This window comes from Erpetoichthys calabaricus, chromosome 17 (assembly GCF_900747795.2).
Source record: "Erpetoichthys calabaricus chromosome 17, fErpCal1.3, whole genome shotgun sequence".
NCBI lineage: Eukaryota > Metazoa > Chordata > Cladistia > Polypteriformes > Polypteridae > Erpetoichthys > Erpetoichthys calabaricus.
The window spans coordinates 132,417-146,963 of NC_041410.2; the positions used below are offsets into that span (position 1 = coordinate 132,417).

General features: G+C 44.7%; 1 long non-coding RNA gene across 1 annotated transcript; it reads left to right on the plus strand.

Moving 5' to 3' along the window:
• Positions 1-4,553: 4,553 nt before the first annotated feature.
• LOC127526113 (uncharacterized) lies at positions 4,554-10,409 on the plus strand. Its single transcript, XR_007933731.1, has 2 exons — positions 4,554-4,661; positions 9,873-10,409. It is a non-coding gene; the product is annotated as an uncharacterized LOC127526113 (long non-coding RNA).
• The last annotated feature ends 4,138 nt before the right edge of the window (positions 10,410-14,547 follow it).

Sequence of the window (14,547 nt, forward strand, 5' to 3'; positions counted from 1 at the left end):
ACATCACCCCTCCACATGACAACCCAGTGCCATCCCTGATGTAGTGTACAATTATTTTCAAGAATTAGGAAAAGGAGCTGCCATTGTATACCAGCTCACTTGCGTATAACCGCTACTCTCTCTGCTGTTCTCTGTGGTGGCCATCTGCGCCACCACCGCCTGATCAGGGCGCTATGCAGTTCCTATGTTGATGGACTGAAGGCCAGATGTCCACGTGACCATCATCATCTAATTCTTCCTCGTGAAGAGTAAAAACCATGAGGACTGATTGAGATCATTTATGTTAGGGGGGCTGGGTGGTCTCGTGGCCTCAGAGTTTTTTTTTTTCTGTCCTCCTGGCCATCGGGCCTTACTTTATTCTTTGTTATTTAGCATTGCCTAATCTTATTTTTATAAAGTTTTCTTTCTTCATCTTGTAAAGCACTTTGAGCTACACCTGAATTTGTATGAAAATGTGCTCTACAAATAAATATTGTTGCTGTTGTATGCTCATGCACACTCTATCTTACACTCATTTGGAGTTTCCAAATCACCTAGTCTAAAAATGTAGGAGGAAATGCCACCCAAACAAACACCAGGCACGAGGTCCACTCCGTGTGCCAGTGAAGGACATTAGTGGTGCCATTCCTGTAATGGCTCTGCCTCCATCTTGTTCAACAGCATCAGACACTTCTGTGCTTTCAGGCTCTTTTACTTTGTTTGCTTGAAAACTTCATCCATAAGGCTGAACCGGGATGTGCCCAGGGAAACTGTGCCAGGGGTCAGTGGTGAATCACATGGCACCTGATTATACACAGAAGGCCTGTCTTGTGAAACTGAAGCCTATCTGTTCACATTTGCACCACGGCCTTGTAGCCTCCATTTGAAGTCACAAGAATAAACAGAGTGGTTTTCAAAATGTACAAAAAGGCTTTACTTAAGAATACAACGAGGCTTTTCTTTTTATCTGAGCAGACAGACACGTCCTCCTGTCATCATAAGTGTCTGTGCTCCCAGGCGAACACTCCCATCAGCTACACAACCGTGTTCAGCACCACGATCATCTGGGGACCGATCAGCTGAAGCCAGTACCTGACTTTCGTTTTCATTTTTCCACCTCCAGATCACTTGCTTCAAAATCGGAGTCCAACAAATCAGAGTCTCATTCAGAGATAATTAAAAAAAGTCATCCACGGATTATTTTGCTTTGAGCCTTCACTTTGGTGTCTCCACATGCCATTTTAGAAGCGGTTTGCTTTTCACTACTCACGCACGCCCAGGGAATCGAGGTCACATCAACAAAGTTAACTTTCCTTCTAGCAAAAGCGTATCGAAAAGCACAGTAACAAAAAGATCTCTATTGATCGCTAGCGAGACTGAGGCTTTCAAAATAATAATAATAATAATAACAAAAACTGCATTAACATGCGATAAAACAATTGTTGCCATTAATTAATTAATGCATTAATGCGATAATACCGCATTAACTTGCCCAGCCCTGGTATAGATATTTATTTATATGAGTATATACAGTATATATTTGGTACTTACCTCATGCTATTTGTAGTAAGTGCATTCAGGCAGAGTGGAGTGAACAACAGCAAACCAAATAACAAGTCCATCATTCATGTCAGACGTGTGTGAGAAGAATAAACCATTTTAGCTGAACTTTGGCCCGCTTGGCACACACCCTGAACGTCAGTGAGTTTTATGAATGGCTTCTGTAGTTTTGTGTTGTGTGTTAAAACGTTTAGGGCTGGAGTACGGTGGAATTTGTGCTAATCGACATAACTAATGTGTGACTCTCAAAACTTGGGTGTTCCTGGCCTGACAAACGTCAGAACACATTTATAAATACAACTTAGGAGAGATGGAGGACTGTCGTCTAGGCGTTAGATGTGTTGGCTCTGATGGAGTAATGAACTGTCTGATGTGTTAGATATGGTGGTGTACACTTAGCTTAGAAGTAACCGCCTGTAACTGGAAATCTAAAGGCCTGGCACTTTTGCCAACTGAAGCAATGCTTTATGGGATAGTTTTGATTTTTAAATATGAACTGCAAGCAGCCACTGCCCTCCATTGTGACTGTCACTTTAAGTTCAAATCCAAGTCTGCCATCATGAATAAGTGGAGTCTTACTGGCTAATATCGTCTTCTTTTTCAGGTCCTGCTGAGACAGACAGTTATAACTTTTCCTGCACATCTAAAGACCGCTGTGACGTTTCCTTCACCTACATCAGAGACAATAAGAATGTTTATATAAGTTCAAACTGCTGCACCTCAGACTCATGTAACGGTAAAGGTAAGGACAAGCTCAGCCACACCTTCGGCCTTTCGAGTTTCTGACGTGTCCTTTTCATGAAGGGCCTCATCCTCGCACTGAGCTCTCCTGCCAGGCTATATTTGGATTGCTGAGGTATCTCATAACAACAGCGTAATAGAAGTGTGCCCCCCACACTGACAGATAGGAGACAGAAGATGCCAACCTTTACTAAGCAAATGAACTGCAGAAGGACACACAAGTACCAGTTAGGATTAATTCAAATGAGCAGAGTGGCTGAGTGGCGAGGACTGAGCAGGTGCCTTGAACCCGTGTCTGCCTCGCTTGCCCACCTACACCGAACCATCCAGTCTCTGCCTCCGGACGCTGGAGTTAGGATTTTGTATGGCAGAAAAGTCCTGCATCTTTAATTTGACCAAAATTGCGTGTTCTTATACTTTTTGTTTCGAATACACAAATGTGAATCTGCAATCGTTTTTTATATGAAACTTAATTGTTGTGACCTTTTTTCACTGCCGTTATGGTTATTTGGGTGCCACTGTCATGGGGACAGTGGCACAGAGGTCATGACCTCCTGGTAATCGTCATCCGGACTTGCAAACAGCAAAGCCCATTTTGAAAACTCCTTTTTGTTCATTGGTGTTTGCTGACTTTGCTGTGTGCTTCGCTTTTCACTGCGGTTTCGTCGCTCCTTTGGCCGTTGATTGACCTCCCAGTTTAGACTTTCCTTTTTGTTTTCCAGTCCCCTGCACCCTGAACTCCTGACTGGCGTGTGTTGCACTTGAGCCTCCATGTGAGGAGCAGACGGTTTAAGTGACCCTGAGCGGCCTGAAGTCAGTTAAATGGGATTTTATAAAAAGTCACTGAACACGAGCAAAGAGGACAAGCAGACCTTCAGGAATCGTAACAGGCAAAGTTCAAAGGCTAAAGCGCTAAAGTCGTCGCTTCAGAGACGAGTCACCTTCAGCCAAGAAGTCTTTTACTTCCAGGCCAACTGCAGATGTTAATTAAGGATTTTAACAATCACCATGATCAAGACATAAAGTGTGAACCTGAAACGAGCCAATCGTACACACGCACACCCCAACATCACACAACGTCACTCTACATAAACCACAAAGCAGACAAAGAGCTGACACGACCGGCCAGCGGTACACGATGACAGCATGGAGATGGCATGAAGCCCCTTGGGGTCACCACTCCTTCTAGTGGACTCTGCTGTCTCTTGTGTTGGCCTTGGCATGAGAGGGGTGGCACCGTCCAATTAGCTTCTTCAATGTCATATAAAGCGGCCAACAGGCATACTTGAGCACAATCAGAGACACCGTTCTGAACCATAACTCAAGTAAAAGCACAGTTTGCTCAGTGACAAAGAAATTAACACGAAAAGACAGACAAAGACGGAGCACCACAGTGCCGTGGCTGCCATCATGGGTGTCACCATTAATGATGACATCTTGTCCACATTTGGTTACTGCTTTTTGCTCGCTGCTCTGGCCCTCCAAGACCATGAAATTTGATCAAGCAGGTCTGAGAGTGATGGGATGTGTGAGTCTGTGTGTGTGGACCTCTGCACAGTGGTGGTCAATGATGAGAGGCCAAGAGCCATTATGTCCCAGAATAGAGGACCATTGTTAAAGACATAATTAATAATAACAGAAAGAAAGAAAGAAAGAAAGAAAGAAAGAAAGAAAGAAAGAAAGAAAGAAAGAAAGAAAGAAAGAAAGAAAGAAAGAAAGAAAGAAAGAAAGAAAGAAAGAAAGAAAGAAAGAAAGAAAGAAAGAAAGAAAGAAAGTCAGCCTAGGAGAAGTTAGAGAAGCCTGTGGGTTACAAAGATCTAACAAAAGAGGGAAAGCCTGTGGCACAAAAGCATTTTGAAGAGGGAGCCTTCAGCCAGCGTCCCACATCAGTTAATCTCCTGAAGCCCCCCACACAGTGATACCCCATCCAACAGGGATCTTCTATTGCTTTTCAGGTATGACTGATGGTGATACCACACTTTCAGAAACCTGCATCTACCTACAGAAGCCGTCCAGCAGACCTTCCTCCCATCTACTCCGCTTGCACCCATTTTGTTTCAGTCCCCCACCCTTTAAGCTTAAACCCAAGTCACAATCTCTACAATTTTCTTCTCTCACGAATGTCAACTCCGTAGTATCTGTGGGCGCTCAACAGCCTAAGACTAACATTTTTTATTTCTCTCATTTTTCTAACGTCAGCCGTCATCAAGAGGCAGTCAAATCTGTTCCTGAGTGCCGTCAGCTCCACTAACCTCTCCTTTATCTCACAGGGCTGAGTTCTGAAACTGAAGGCAGCCACCACTGCTATGCTGGAGTCAATGATGATAAAACCCAACAGATGAATTGTGCACAGGAACAAGATCGGTGCTACAAAGTTCACAGTAAGTCTGATGTGTCTCAACCTAAGGGGAGCCACGAGGGGGGACAATGTGACTGATGGCCAAAGAGCAGGAATATCCTGAATGAGGGCCCCCGTTTGTCCTGGAATCTTAATGACAAATGACTCTTCAAAGAGTAAGGGACAAGCACTGAGCTCCGGCCACTGGTGTTGGGGGATGCCTTACACACTAGGCCTGGTGGTCTTTCAGCCTCCTAGGCTTCACGGCTTTGGGTGGGTAAGCAGATGTACCTCATGATGTGTTCTTTACGTCGTCACAAATCCTTAGACTTGTTCATTTATTTAGTGTAGAAAATGATCCAATGTAGGATACTCCAAACATGTCCTACTTTTACATTAGATAGAGAAATAAAATTCAAAAAGTGGAAGCCCTGAGCAAAGACCAACCCTCATGGCTGCAGTTTTCATTTCTACTTCTGAGAGCCATTGATAGTTAGTAAGTAAATGGGAGGCTATGTTGATATCAGCTTTTGTCTTTTTACATTCAAATGTTTGTCCTTAAATTGCTCAGCTGAACTCAGAGTTAAGTAGATGATGGAAGGTTTCACTTCAAGCCCTACAAGCTCTGATGGAAATGTCATCTTCACACTTCACACTGGCAAAGCATGAAGTGCATGATGGGAGCTGCACACTGTAACTGTGAGCTTGTTAGAATGTCCTACAGGAAAGTGAAGTACCTTTATTGGGCCATTAGCATCAAGTGTTGAGTCCTGTGATAGGCTGAGGTAATAAAATGCAAAACATTACCTGTCTCTGGTGCCACAACTAATGAGAGCTAGATATGAAAGGGGTTATATAATGTATAGAGATAGGCAGATGTGAAAGGTGCCATATCATAGATTTACAGTCTTCCTACTTGCAAGTATTAATCAACATAGCACACCTCGCCACCCTTCTGTGCCAGGATTAGTGGGCGTAATGACCCAACCTAGACTTTGGTGACATGCTGAGAAAGCTTTCTTCTCCTTTTTAGGTGCGTTTACATATAATGCAAAAAGCACCTACTGTGGTAGCCATGTCTGTTAGTCTGTTCACATGAAACAACTCGTCTCTCAGTGGACCCATTTTAGCACCTTTATTCCTTAAAAAATGTGTCTGGACTGTTCAGTTTTTTTAAATATTGTGATAGACAGCCCGACCACAGACAGACAGACACCAGATGTCAAATGCCACACACGGTTTATGAAACTATTTACACAAATGAAACACTCCTGCACCACACACAGTGTTTCCAGAACCAAACACCCTCCAATACGGGCCTTTCAATGTCTGTGGGCCGCCTCTCTTCCTCCTGTCGCTGGAGCTTCGTCCACCTCCAGCTCCCGACTCTCGCTCTTGGACTGTAGGAAGGTGTCCCCTTTTATATTCACCCAGATGTGCTCCAGGTGCTTGTTGATGACCTTCTGGTGGCACGTCCTGGTGTGGCGGAAGTGCTGCACTAGCACCTGGAAGCATTCTGGGTGTCCCTGGAAGGCCCTTCCTCCACCTGCCCTGGTGTGGCGGAAGTGCAGATCTCCCTGGCTCCATGAGGCTCGGGGCGCCCCCTGGCGGCAGTCATGGACACCACTGGGTTTGAGCTTCCTTGCTCCATCCCTGTGGTGCCATCCTTATCCAGGGCGGTTGCCCCCTCGTGGCCTGGGGGATGTACAAACTGCCTCCCGGTCCTTCCAGGCGTCCCAGCTGGGTCTGGCCCCCAGCCTCCTGCCACAATATTTAAAATGCAGAGTGTTGTAGAGATTCTTGAAATTTCAGAATCTCCCTTTGAACAGCATTGGTGAATTTGTAAATAGTCTGTGCAACTTCAGCTCTGAAATTGTTCATTGTTTCAAATGGACCTTCAGAACTTGTGTCCCCTTAATTCAAACAGACCCAGATAGACTTCATACCTGGCCAAACACTCGGAAAATGGATTTCAATGTGAACGTCAAAAAGAACATCAATTATAAATACAAGATGGGAGACTTTGAGCTACAGGAAGAGACCCCTGAAAAGCACTTAAGGGTTTGTGTTGACACAACATTTTTATCATCTAAGTAATGTGCAGAAGTGAAAAGAAAGGTACATAAAATGTTAGGCTATGAGTTCAACCAAATGGCGTCCTCCCTTTTGTCACACTCTGCGTGTCCTCACGTTCTTCAGTTCTCTCCAGATGTGGAAGATTCAGAGAAGACTGTGAATGCTATGGCACATGTGTTCTGAGATTTTTCAGGTGAAAAGACGAAGGTTTGAAGGCGAGGTGGTCCCGGTGCCAGAGATTGGTGATGTGTTGCATGTCATTTAGAACATGCCAGTCAGAATTTCACTGCCCATATTACGATAAGGACCCTATAAACCTGCTACACCGCACCTTTCACCTCCATCTGTCTGTTAGATAAGGCGCTATCTATCTATCTATCTATCTATCTATCTATCTATCTATCTATCTATCTATCTATCTATCTATCTATCTATCTATCTATCTATCTATCTATCTATCTATCTATCTATCTATCTATCTATCTATCTATCTATCTAAGCATGGCACCAGACAGGTGATGTGTTGCATGTTGATCAGCGCGTTGAAGTCAGCATTTTGCTGTTATCTGTACACAGGACAGTAACAACCTGAAAATGGGAACATCGACTTCACTGCCATTGGGATTTCTCTGCTCATTTGGAAACATTTGTAGAAACAACCAGTCAGACCAGTCAGTATGGTCCTCGAATCACTGGTCCACCTTAGTATTTAGTGTTGTCTGCAATAAAGTAAGCTGTCCAGAAAAGAGGGGGTGGGGGACACTCAAATGAATATGATAAAGGGAACTTAAGTATTTAAGGTTATGGCAGAGAACATAAATAGTAATAGTAATAACAGGATGAAAGAATGTACAACTAACTAAAAACAAATAAATCAATTACAAGTAAGAATGACACCACAATCATGAAATTAGTAAAAATAAAACCCTGTAGCCTTGTGAGTCCCCTCATCACAGTATACAATGATGGTGACACAAGATATGCAGCTACGGCACAAAACCACACAAGCAGGCAGCTGAGTGACAGTTCAGGGTGACCTGATGGATTGTGGGACAAGCAGCCCAGGTGAGGCAGTGACAGGACCAGGCAGACTTGTTGATGAAAGGACAGCCATAGAAAAGCCATGGAGAACAGGAGGATCTTCAGCCTGGATTTGAACCGACTACCTGGGGACGGGAGCCACAGAACCAAACAACAGAAAACCAAATGCCAACTCCTGTTCATAGCAGCCCTTAGCTAGTGCCCTTCATGGAGTACAGAGCCCAGGACCCCTTACACAGATTCACAAACCTAATATGACAGCAGCAGAACACAAACAATGTCAACATTTACATACAACCTTAATTCCATAAAAGCTGGGGCAGTATGGAAAAATAAAAAGGAGTGATTTGTAAATTCTGTTCCTCCTGTGTCCCTTTCATCCATTATACTTATGCAGCCATGAACTCGTAATCTGGGCAGAAAGTGCTATGGTGTGCTGCTGGAAAACGCAGAAGAGATGAAAATGGAAGCGATGGCGTCTGGATGGCCGCATATGCTGCTCCCCAATTTCAACGCGTAATGTATGGCTGAGCTTGATACGGTAAAGCCTTAACTGGCATCTGTGGATGCAGTGGTGAATGGCACAGCCAGTCACGATATCAAAAGAGCGCGATGTCTGAGAGATTAGCAGTGAAGTGCACTCACAAGTGAACGTCTGCCTTGCCGTCCCTTCACACACTGAGATTTGAGATTCTTTGAGTCTCATGATGACATTGTGGATTGCAGAGAGCCCAATGCCCCAAACTGTACCAGTTTGTCTTTGGGGTGTGCCACTCTCAAAGTATGAGATTATTTGCTGAAGCGTCTGCTGGCAAATCTTCTCTCTTGATGGACTTGGCCTGTTTTGGAGGGTCCTTATACACTGCAACACAAGGGCCTCATTGGTTTACCATCACCTTGTTATTTCAACTTGTCACTTCATTATTTGTCCTAAATTGCTCCCATCACTAGTTTTGTGGAATGAGTTGCAGGCCTCAATTTCAGAATAAACGTACATCTTCAGAAACCACAGCAGCAGATTGGGCACAACATCAAATGTCCATGTTTGAATACAAGTCCAAGTCCACTTACACGTCACTCACGTTTGCTTTTATTGGCATTTTGTTTGTCCCGACCGTTTCAGAATTGACAGATGTGGTTGCCCTCAGTCATAACCTTAAAGAGTTCTCTCAAGCTCACCTCATGCAGTTCAGGGCCACAGGGGGTCCTGGCAGGAAGCAGTACTAGTCCGGGCACCAGGCCTATTCACATACAAACACACATGTGGACCAGCAGTCAGCAAGCAACCGCAAGCAGCACATCCAGGGGGATGTAGGAAGAAAACCCCACAAAATACGAGAAGAACAGTCCACCCAGAAATAGGGCAGGGATACTGGAGCTGCTAACCACTGTGCCAGCCTAACCAGAATCATTATAAGATGAATTCTTGCTAACATTAAACTTCTTCCCTGGAGGAGTAGAAAACAAAAACTTGGTGGCATTCCTAGAGAAATTAAAACAGAAGATGGTACATGCAAAAAAGTGGTGGTCAACCTGAAGGGTTAAATGTTAACCAAGTGGTAAACTTAAAATGCCACGGGGGTCCAGGGATAGTTGGAACAGATGAGGAAATAAAATTCTCAAGAATCAGCTGATATTCTTAAGGAACAAAGTCACCCAATCGGGACTATCAGCATACTTTTTAACAAAATGGAAGTCTGATGATCAATTCCAAATATGTCAGCTGCTCCTTGGGACTTCACCATAACAGGCAAGGCCAACTGGCCGTCCCCGCCACTCATCACACGCTGAGCCAAACTCCTCGGCTCCTGTCGATGCCAGCGCTGTGGGTGTCTGTGCCAGGCATTTCCTCTTTGCTCTGGTAAGACACGTTGGCTCATTTCCTTGCCTCACCTCCATGTTTAATCCACACATCATGACCTGGCCAAGCACCGCAGCCACTGACCCCAGCTCCGTAAGTGAATGTGTGGCCAGTTCTCTGTCACCAGGACATTATGGGGGCACTTGTTTAACACTTGCTATGGCTTGGGTTACAAGTGCCACTAGCCCAGCTTTGCAAAAGGAAGCGACTGATTAATGAGTGGACGCCATTTTCAAGGCTAAATGTTTTCCACTAAATTGTTTTTTTACTCTGCAGCTAAAGACATGAGAGTAATCCGAGGATGTGCCTCTGAGAGCACCTGCAAATCCCCCAAAGGCTTATATGCGTATTTCAACTTCACCCAGGAAATGAAAATTAACTGCTGCAATCGAAATCTCTGCAATGGCGCAGCACAGCCAGGATGGAGCGGCCGCCTTCTGGTTCTTCTTCTTGCCCCTGTTTTGCTCCTCAGACTCTGCTAGACTCATCTTCATCATTTTAATGCCATACTGAAGACAGCGCTTGGGCTTCATCGCCTGTAACTTGATGGCTTTTCTCTCAGACGCGCTCACTTGTGACATGAAAGCCTTTGATGGAGATGGCGTGTCTGACTGGCCTGTGCGCTTCATTTGCCTTAAAATGATTATTTACAGGGAGAGCTAAAAAGCTGCTTGTTAATTAAAAATGCAATTGTGTGATGTCGCTGAGCCTGTGGTTCTCCTGCTCTTTGACACGGCAGGCAGGCCTTTTGTATTGCGAGTTGATGACTGGCCTCGTTCTCAAAAATAAAAGGCCACTTTCATGATGCAGTGCTGCACATCCATTTAGTTTTCTGTTTCTTTTGTGACACAAAGCGCCCCACTGGGGTCCAAGTCAGACTTTACTGCTTTAAGTTCTCTTCCTGTCTTTGCATCCTCTGATTACGCCACACATCTCAGGCGCGTCATGAATGGGAATGCGTTGGTTTTCCTGTGGTCAGCACTGCTGTCCCATGGATCATCTCTGTAGGCTTTGCATGTTCTCCTTGTGTTCTCCCAGGCTTTCTGATTAGGGCAGGCCACAAGGGCTGAAGGCAAAGACCAGAAGAGTTGAATGGGCAAGCAAGAAGTCCAAACTGGGAGAACTGGCATTTCAGAGAGAGCCAAAACACCAGGCCATGTTGATGTGAAGCTTTGAAACGCAGATGAATTGCTAACCCAAACCCAAAGCAAAAGTCACAGTTCAATACTTGAAGTGTAAAAGTGGGGCGAACATCATAAAGGTCCCCTCGGACATTAGAGGAAACTGTGGCTGTGGGGGGCTGCCAGTTTGGCGCTGTGGTGTGAGGAGCCTGCAGAGAACTCTGGTGCCACCAGGGGGAATTCCTCAGGGACTGGGCAGCCCAGAAGGACCAACAAGATGGCACCCAGAAGAGTTCCTGGGCTGGCCCGGAGCTTAAAAGCCCCTTTCAATGAGAACACTGAGAGCTTGCAGTGATGACCAAAGGAAGTGGAGAAGAAGGGAGAGAAGGAAAAACCTGTAAGGTGAACAGAGTGAGGGGTAGTGGGCCAGTGGAGCGGCCCCCCACAGGCGGCCGGACATTCTGTGTGTGGGGGGCAGAAGGCTTAGTCTTTCTCTTTTGTCCTTTTTTATGCAGTTTACTCTCCTTGCTCTTTTTATTATTACTTTGGTAGTCCTCATCGTTATTTGGGTTTTAGGACAGTTCCCCACCACCCCCTAAAGTCCACAGAAGCAGAAAATGCTGTGAACATCAAAAAAAGGAATAGTGGATATTGTGATTCTTTAACTGCAATTATCCACAATCTTGGACACCCTGGGGGCATTCACAGCCCACCATAACAGAGTCACACCGGTGAGGTCATATGTAATAGCAACAGTTCACAAAATGGTGACACAAACAGACGTGAAATATTTGTAACCTTTATAAAGCAATACTGAAGGTAATAAATAATATAGAAAAATGAATTCCTCATAGTGCAGAAAACAGAAAGAGTGCAAATCGGAACAAGTTGGGCCGCAGGCTGTAAGGTACTGAACAACATTAAACATAAGAAGCACCGCGTGTGTGAATGTGCAGCATGTGGCGTTTATAGCGCAGGTTACCTGTGTGTGTCTTCCTCTTGGGCTGAGGAGACACACCAGAATGAACTGCAGCAGACCAAAGCACCTTCAAACATCCACCGATGCTCTAAAGTCATCATCCCATCCAGCACAGGATGCCAGTCCTGTCCTGGATCGAGCAGCTCTAACCTGTGAGGAAACCTGCTGGAACTCATCCTTTACCCATTCTCTCAAACTTTAGTCCAAAGCATGGAACATTGATATTTTTTTCTTTCAAATAATGAATTGAGATTAACAATGGAAATTGACGTTTACGTCACAGACTACTGTAATGATCCGAGGGCGCAGGAGTTGAAGGAGTGGAATGAGCTTGCTGATTTCTTCAACGCTCTGCTACCGCTCTACAATACCATGTGCTCCCGGGCGCTTTGTCCTTTGGCTGCTCACCTGTACCACCCAGGTCCAAGTATTCTGTATATCTCTGCAGCCCACAGGCTCCACTCTGGAGCTCCAGGTAGGTGGGGTTGACTCCAGTGGGCACTGACAGGGTCCATCTGCAGACCTCCATAGCCCCACACACTTACGCTATGGTTAGGAGTTGGGCAGTGGGAGGCTGTCTGACTCCAATAATGCCAAGTACTGTCGAGGTGCGTGGAACTCCAGGCTGCACAGATGCCAGACTCACTTTGCTCACCGAGGGTCAGAGGCAACCTGTATGGCACACTACTGTGGCACTTCTGCCTAAAAGGAGGATGAAAAGAGCGAGAAACCGGCAGCACTCAGGACAGCTTTGTGATACAACGTACGTATCAAATGGCCTCAGATGATACTTTTGAGACACGTAAAGATAGATCATCATGGAAACGTGTCGCCCATACTGACATGTGCATTTATTACAGCGGTTTAATGACGTCGCGACTGTTAGGAGATCAAAATGAACACATTGAGCGCACCTGCCAGAAACGATGCGACCACCCAGGACTTCATCACGCGCATGCGGGCGCTGACGGCTGCTATGATTTATGTACACCACCAGATGTCGCTATTTCTAAAGCTTTGACGCCGAGACGTCTGAAAGGTTTTTTTCTTAATAAATATGAATACAGTACAAATAATCATGCTTTGTGTTCCTTCTTAAATCGCCCCCTTTTTAATTATTTCTTTTTGTTCTGCACCTCCTGAATCTCACGCGTCAGACTTGTCTTGATATTTTTGGAGTTTCTCCTCTGACTTTGTTAAATGGTCCGACTCAAACCACCTACACCTGAACACCAGCAAAACCAAGGAGCTGGTGGTGGATTTTAGGAGGCCCAGACCCCTCATAGACCCAGTGATCATCAAAGGTGACTGTGTGCAGATGGTGCAGACCTATAAATATCTGGGAGTGCAGCTGGATGATAAATTAGACTGGACTGCCAATACTGATGCGCTGTGCAAGAAAGGACAAAGCCGGTTATACTTCCTTAGAAGGCTGGCTTCCTTCAACATCTGCAATAAGATGCTGCAGATGTTCTATCAAACAGTTGTGGCGAGCGCCCTCTTCTACGCAGTGGTGTGCTGGGGAGGCAGCATTAAGAGGAAAGACGCCTCACGCCTGGACAAACTGGTGAGGAAGGCAGGCTCTATTGTTGGCATGGAGCTGGACAGTTTAACATCTGTGGCAGAGCGAAGGGCGCTCAGCAGGCTCCTATCAATTATGGAGAATCCACTGCATCCACTAAATAATGTCATCTCCAGACAGAAGAGCAGCTTCAGCGACAGACTGCTGTCACTGTCCTGCTCCACAGACAGATTGAGGAGATCGTTCCTCCCCCAAACTATGCGACTCTTTAATTCCACCAGGGGGGGTAAACGTTAATATTTAACATTATACATAGTTATTGTCTGTTTTTTTCACCTGTATTATTATCATTCTTTAATTTAATATTATTTATTGTATCAGTATGCTGCTGCTGAAGAATGTGAATTTCCCATCGGGATTAATAAAGTATCTATCTATCTATCTATCTATCTAGTTTTCACCCTATACACCACAAAAAAAAAAATTAATTTAGGTCCTGTTTGGACCAAATTCAGTGCACCATTATGATAAAGAATAAACTAATAGGTGTCTGTCTTCAGCTAAAATGATCGGAAGAACCTGAAGTTGCACAGGACACATCCACCGACCCGGATATGAAGTGTCAATGTTAGTCCTTTTCACTGAACTCCGAGAAGATGTGGATCGGTAATATGGTCATGTGGAGTGTCGTTTGATGTCATTTCATGGTCCTGATCCCCAACATGATCATATTCTGATTTCTGAGTCTTCAGCCCTCTAAGAGCTACTCTCTAAGCGTCAGTGATTACCACCCTGAGGTTGTTTTTCAGTTTTGGACCTCCGTCAGACGATGACAAATGACAAATTTCGACTAAAATCAAGAGTTTAGACGTTCATTGTTTAACTTGAAGCACACATTTGAATATTTTCTGACACACAACTCTTCATGTTTGTTATGCCCTTCTACCCCACGAAGCAAACCTTTGCATTTCTTATGAACACCCCGAATTAGGGTGACTTGTGAGAATTCAGACTTCACTAGTCACGACACAATACAATAATACAGCAAAAGATCTAAGCAGTAATAGAAGTAAACAAATCTGGAGCAGAAAGTCCGAAAAAGGACGAAGGGCTGCGCTGAGGGTCTCTGTTTTCTTTCTTATACTTTAATGATTTATAGCACAATGTACATTCTTTAATAAAGGTTTAATGAAGGTTTAATTTGGACACATTTGTATCTGTGAAATTACCTAAAATAAGTCCGGCACTCAACAAACACAAAACCTTCTTGTACGCCATTAGAATCCCAAAGATCCTATCATGGCTAGTAAAATGGGACAGAGAGGGAAC